The following is a 7,500-nucleotide window of genomic DNA, read 5'->3' on the forward strand; positions in this document are numbered from 1 at the left end:
AGTGAGTCGGTTTTATTTTCTATTCCTTCATATTTATTTATTTATCACGTTTTCCTATAAGTTATCTCTCTCTCCAGGCTGATTTCCCTTTGCAGTGTTCTTGGGTTTATAGTCTGTTGACTTTGTCCATAAGGGTTTTCAGCTGAAGATTTCAATCAAGAAGGAAGAAACTATTGGTAGGTTATGAGCTGTAATAATCCTGGATCGGTAGTTGGATCCAGCTACAATCTTCAGGGATCATATTTGTATGTAACAGTGCATGACCCGAGGACCATGAATGTCACATGTTGATTTGTGAAAAATTTAAATCTTTCGTTAACAAGCATTTCAATTGTTGTTTTTAGGCTTGGAAAATAAACCTGGCTCTCAGTGATAATATTTACAAAAGCAACAAGCGCGCAGAACTTCTGTTAATTCTCAACCACAGCGAAATATTAAAGTCCTATGACTTCGACGGAGACGCAAGCATTCTGTTGGTTGTAGCATTCAAGAAAGATCGTTGTGCTATATGAATGGTCAAGGTCGGAGAGAGAGAGAGAGAGAGAGAGAGAGAGAGAGAGAGAGAGAGAGAGAGACAGAGAAAACAAGTTTTGTTCCTGATTCCCATAATATTGAACGTAACTCATTAAGCTCACGTTAATCTAATGCTAAAATAATTCTGTGTCATTAAGCCTACGTTAATTTAATGCCAAAATAATTCTGTGTCGTTAAGCCTACAGCATGTTAATGCCAAAATAATTCTGTGTCATTAACCCTACGTTGTTTTAATGCCAAAATAATTCTGTCATTATGCTTACGTTAACTTAATGCCAAAATAATTGTCTCATTAAGCCGTTAATTTAATGCTAAAATAATTCTGTGTCATTAAGCCTACGTTAATTTAATGCCAAAATAATTCTGTGCCATTATGCCTAGGTTAATTTAATTCCAAAATAATTTTGTGCCATTATGCCTACGTTAATATAATGCCAAAATAATTCTGTGTCATTAAGCCTACGTTAATATAATGCCAAAATAACTGTGCCATTAAGCCTACGTTAATTTAATTCCAACATAATTCTGTGTCATTAAGTCTACGTTAATTTAATGCCAAAATAATTCTGTCATTAAGCCTACGTTGATTTCATCCCCCCAAACTTCTGTGAACTGTTTTTGCACTATATTGCTGCCAAGGTTATACATCTCTCATTAGACTTACACCTCCATTCGTTCGTAAATTCCATGTTTTCCTTTTTATAGAAACAAAAACAGGAAATTACTATATTAATTCTATTCACAACGTGCTTTCATTCCCATTCTGCCAATCATATTCACAAAAGCAGGACGTGAGACCGTTCATTTCAGTGACGACCCTAATGTTGGCAGAGGAAGCTGCTCTAATGTAAGATCCGGAAGGGTTTGAGAGAGAGAGAGAGAGAGAGAGAGAGAGAGAGAGAGAGAGAGAGAGAGAGAGAGGCACAACTGGTCATTTCTCTACTGCCACGAATTTACAGATAAAGCAGATATTGTTATTGCAAACTTACTTTCATCACTAGGCCATCAATCAAGAGACACTTTATGACGCCATTTCTTCCAATCATTAACTCTGATTGTCAATTCTATTTGAAAAAGAGGCACCCCTCTATTCTATCCGTAGGCACTCAGACCTCACTGTTAAGCACTGGAGCTTGATCCAGACCCTTCACGTCACTATTCTGCCCTCAAATGGAAAACCTGCAGTAGCTGCAAAATTTTCGAAATGAGATATGCCACCTATTGGGCTCGTGAAACACTAATACACAAGTTACTGCAGTTTCATAATGATTCTTCAGTGCTTTCCACGAGTATTTAGGGGGTCCCATTTGCTGTATCTGCAAAATCAGTAGTAAGGCAAAGGAGTATCTACCATTTTTCTCAGTTTTGTATTTTTGCAGTTACTGCAGTCTTCCATTTTAAGGCAGAGCCGTTCACTGTCTCAACTCAGTCAAGTTAGTCTTTTAATGAACACCATATTCTTTGGAGGCTTGAATTTCAAGTCAGTGGCCCCTGTGGGCTTGTTCCATATAATAGGGTTCACCTTCTGAATAATAATAATAATAATAATAATAATAATAATAATAATAATAATAATAATAATAATAATAATAATAATAATAATAATAATAATGAAAAAATGCTCAAAGTAGCATGAGCCTTAAAATGGAGAAAAAAATCCACAGTTATGTATATGTACATATATTTAAAGATAAAACTGTACATATAGCTTTCGGGAATCTGTACAGTTTTATTTTTAAATATATGTACATATACATAACTGTGGATTTGCTCCTCAATAATAATAATAATAATAATAATAATAATAATAATAATAATAATAATAATAATAATAATAATAATAATAGTTGCCTCTCTTTCCATCACCTATAGAGCTACAAGAAGATCTATGCTATATCACTTTTTGCTGGTAGGCTTACTGATTGTTTTCTGCTCCAGCACGCCTATAGCAGCAATCACTCTTAGTAACACGTCGAAAACATCTACCCTACAAGTCTTTACGATAAGAAAAATAAATAGACTTTAAAGTTATGAATTCGCAGAATTGGTAGATCTCTTCGCAGAACGCGCAGAAAAATACATTAATCTAACATCATCAGAGAGATACATACATGATAGAGGTTGGTACAAAACTGTCAAATTTGCACATCAAAAGGGAGTATTTGTTTTCATCACATTAATGTCGAACTTTGATCATCCCAATTTCGCAGTAATGTTCAGGCATTAGACGAATGACATATATATATTTTGACGACCTTCCAAAGTCAAAGGTTTATGAGGGTTTATCATGCATTATTATGGACGCGAAAATACATGAAAGTGAAAACAGTTTTATTACACATACACATATATAGATATAGATATAGATATAGATATAGATATAGATATAGATATAGATATAGATATAGATATAAAGATATAAAGATATAAAGATATAAAGATATAAAGATATAGAGATATAGAGATATAGAGATATAGATATCAAGATATCAAGATATCAAGATATAAAGATATAAAGATATAAAGATAAAAGATATAAAGATATAAAGATATAAAGATAGAGAGATGTAGAGATGTAGAGATACAGAAATGTAGAGATGTAGATATATATATATATATATATATATATATATATATATATATATATATATATATATATATATATATATATATATATATATATATATATATATATATATATATACAATAAAACCAGGTTTTGCCGGGTGAATAAATATTTACAGCCACTTTTAAACTTTCATAGCATTTCAGATATTCAGGAATAGGAATATCTGAAAACCTAACATCAAAAGTGGACGGATATTTTATTCATTTATATATATTCATCTACTTATTTATATTTAATTTGCATATTAATAAATGAACTAAATTTCGACTCATAAATCTCCCTCAGTTGGTTTGTTCATCTCATTAGTTTTGCTGTCAATACATTTTTTTGTATTTCTCTTTCTTTTGTAATTCATTATAACATGGTATAACATGTGCCTTATGTAAGGTATAATGTCCTCATCAATATTACATTATTACTGATAAACTTCACTACTAAATGAAAATCCCCATGATACGACGAGAAAGATTCATTATAATCTAAGGCGAATCACCATAATGTGACCGGAAATAAAAAGGAAAAAGGCACAATAATGTATATGAACGACTGTATTTTTCAAATTACAAAGAAGGTTAAAAAATTGAGCTTTCGACCGTTTGAGCAAAGGGGTCGAAAGCCCCCTTTTAACCCCTTTTTAGCATTTTGACAAATACAGTCGCTCATATACTGTACATTATCGTGGCTTTATACTTATTATTCATTATAATTTTCTATAAAACAAAAAATGATGGGCATCAAAGAGTTACCGTGAAATGATGAAATTTGCCCCCAAAAAGAAATCTGCGTTTGAAATGCTAATTTCATATTCTCTCTGTCTGCTTCGAAATAATGAATGGATGTCGACCTCTTCCGGTCCCGTAATGACGGAACATAATAGCAGAATTAATGAATATTTATATTCGTTGATATTATTCTGAATATACAATTTTCGCAACTCCAGAGCAGGTCAATAAATGCATCTGCTAACTTATGCCACTACTATTGGTATTGTTATATTGTTCTAGTAACTATATAACATCATAGATATATGTTTATGTGAAAATGTTCATTACATAGACACGCAAAATGTGACACATCCCAGTACGAATATATGAAACTGTATTTACTCACTGTTACTGAAATAACATTAAGCAATGACATCTTAATATTATGAGCAGCAACGGAAAAAAAACTGATAAGAAGAAAAAAATGACAGGTATTTTTTTACAAATATGTACACTTCCAACGAGCCAAGTTAGAGGACTGTAACTCAGTTCATACACTTACACACACACACACACAGAGAGAGAGAGAGAGAGAGAGAGAGAGAGAGAGAGAGAGAGAGAGAGAGAGAGAGAGAGAGAACAAAGACGCTGAACAAATGCCAAAAACGCAAATACCCCGGGAAGATTTTAAATATTTCTAAGGCTAATTCCTCGCCATAAAACTCCTTGAGATTCCTCAATGCACAGATGGTCGCGTTGTTTCATCTAGATATCACAACCATCTCTCTCTCTCTCTCTCTCTCTGCGAGGTATTCCACCTGCCAGTATATCACTTTCAGCAAGAGTGAGAGATACACTGAGCAAGAAGGGAGAAGAGGAGAGAGGGAGAGGATAATAAAGAAATGAAGTGTCGAAGGAATGATGAGTGAGGGGAAGAGGGAACGTCCGCCTCATGAAGACATTGAGGAAAAAGTCAAGGATGGTTAGCAGATGCGAAGTGACAGGAAAGAGAGGAGAGAGAGAGAGAGAGAGAGAGAGAGAGATGAGAGAGGAGATGAGTGAGAGAGAAGAGAGAGAGAGAGAGAGAGAGAGAGAGAGAGAGAGAGATGAGAGATGACCGGAGAGAGAAAAAGAGAGAGCAAAAGACAGACTCTTGGGAATTTGAGATGAAAGTAGAGAGAAAAAGAGATAGGCAAAAGACAGAGAGAGAATTTAGATGCAAACAACAAAGACAGAGAGAGAGAGACAAAAGACAGAGAGAGAGAGAGAGAGAGAGAGAGAGAGAGAGAGAGAGAGAGAGAGCTTATATATATATATATATATATATATATATATATATATATATATATATATATATATATATATATAGAGAGAGAGAGAGAGAGAGAGAGAGAGAGAGAGAGAGAGAGAGAAGAAATATTCTCTGAATATTTCAGAGAAATATTCAGAGAACTCGAATGTAAATGTAAAGTGACAAAGAGAGAGAGAGAGAGAGAGAGAGAGAGAGAGAGAGAGAGAGAGAGAGAGAGCCAAGATGCATAACTCTCTGACGCTTACATCTTGTTGATGTATCTGGCACCATCAAGGTTATTACCGAGATCATAGAAGAAAAACATGGGCATTTGTTTGCCAGGCCTTCGCACCATTGCTGTCTTTTGGAGTCACAGAAGAAGCTGGGTATGAGTGATAAACGGGGCACAAACAAAAGTGTAAATTGGAAAGGAGATAAAGGATGAGAGTTGCACAGATAATAGAGGAAAAAATATATTTTACAATTCAGAAAGGTTCTTTCATGATGAGACATACAGCGAGGTTTAAAATGAGATACGGTCAGCAAGGTAAACATTATAAAAAGGTATTGATGTATTCTGAACACACCGTAAATTTTAAGGATTACCCTTGAACTATATTCCTTTCGAGCGGGGTTCTAAATATTCCCTAGGGATAAGCTCATTTCTGTCCCTATTTGAATATTCGAAAACATCGATGAATTAACATTATTAATTTAAATCACAATTGTTAATTACTTGATTTTATCAAAATGTAAAATTTTAGCTGGGCAGTGTCTCATACCTAAAAGTCATCTTCATTTTCCAATGACTTATAAGAATATCCTTCGTCTATTTTACGGTTTTAACTGTGATTTAGAAAAAAAATACTGAAAAGTTTAATTGCAATAAGTAAAAAATGCGCAGGTTTCTTCGGCGCAATCGAGTTTTCTGAATATTGTATAATCAAGGCCACCAAAAACATATCTTTCGGTGATCTCGGTATAATGCTGTATGAGCCGAGGCCAATGAAACTTTAACCACGGCCTGGTGGTGGCCTGTCCTATTATCGTTGCCAGACGCACAGTCATGGCAAACTTTAACCTTAAATAAAATAAAAACTACTGAGGCTAGAGGGCTGCAATTTGGTATGTTTGATGATGGGAAGGTGTATGTTGATACCAATTTGTAGCCATCTAACCTCAGTAGTTTTTAAGATCTGAGGGCGGACAGAAGAAAGTGCGGACAGGAAAAAGTGCGGACGGAAAGACAAAGCCATCTTAATAGTTTTCTATTACAGAAAATTAAGAATGGAACAATTAAACTAAAGCGCATTTAAATTGTAAGACTATTGTCATCTCCCATCCCTAAGGCATAAAAGCTTGCTATCGGTCAAGTATAGCGAAGTTCCTAAAACGAAATCTGTAATTTACGAAATAAAAGTCAAACTGGGTGTCAGAAATACACGTCTAACCTCATCTGTTTGCGTGGTTTGTTGAGCTACGTACAAGAGCATATTTGGGATTCATGTCAAGGGAATTTCTATTCAGGTGTAACCTACAACGGTGAGTTTAGAGAAGTGGTTTCCATAATTGGCCCGTTTGAGTGTAGTTTTTGAGTGAAATGCTTTGATGATGTCACACACACATATATATATATATATATATATATATATATATATATATATATATATATATATATATATATATATATATATATATATATATATATATATATATATATATATATATATATATATATATATATATATATATATATATATATATATATATATATATATATATGTGTGTGTGTGTATACAGTATATATATATAATATATATATATATTTATAATTTTAACTTGCAAATAGTTCATCGATGTTTAAGAATATTCAGATAAGGGCAGAGAAATCAGCATACCTTTAGGTAATATTTAAAACCTCACTCAAAAGGAATATAGTTCAAGGGTAACCCTTAATATTAACGATATTGTCAGAATACATCAATACCTTTTTATAATGATTGCCGTGCTGGCCGTATCTCATTTCAAACCTCGCTGTATATCGCATCATAAAAGAACCTTTATGAATTGTGAAATATGGAGGTTTCAGAAGGATTGAAAATAGATTAAAATTCGTTGGGCTTATGACTGCGTCGACAAAGTGACATACCTGTTTAAAGACGTGTGCTAAAGTTTGACAACTTTACCATTAACGAAATGAATAATATCACAAACTGACAAATTGATCACATTACAAATTTATACATCACATTCATAAAACTACATTTCTAAGGGTGTGATTAATTTCTAAGTATATTAGTATATACAAGCAAGAAACTCACCAATTAAAATCATGAAACGAT

This window comes from Macrobrachium rosenbergii, chromosome 41, assembly GCF_040412425.1.
Source record: "Macrobrachium rosenbergii isolate ZJJX-2024 chromosome 41, ASM4041242v1, whole genome shotgun sequence".
NCBI lineage: Eukaryota > Metazoa > Arthropoda > Malacostraca > Decapoda > Palaemonidae > Macrobrachium > Macrobrachium rosenbergii.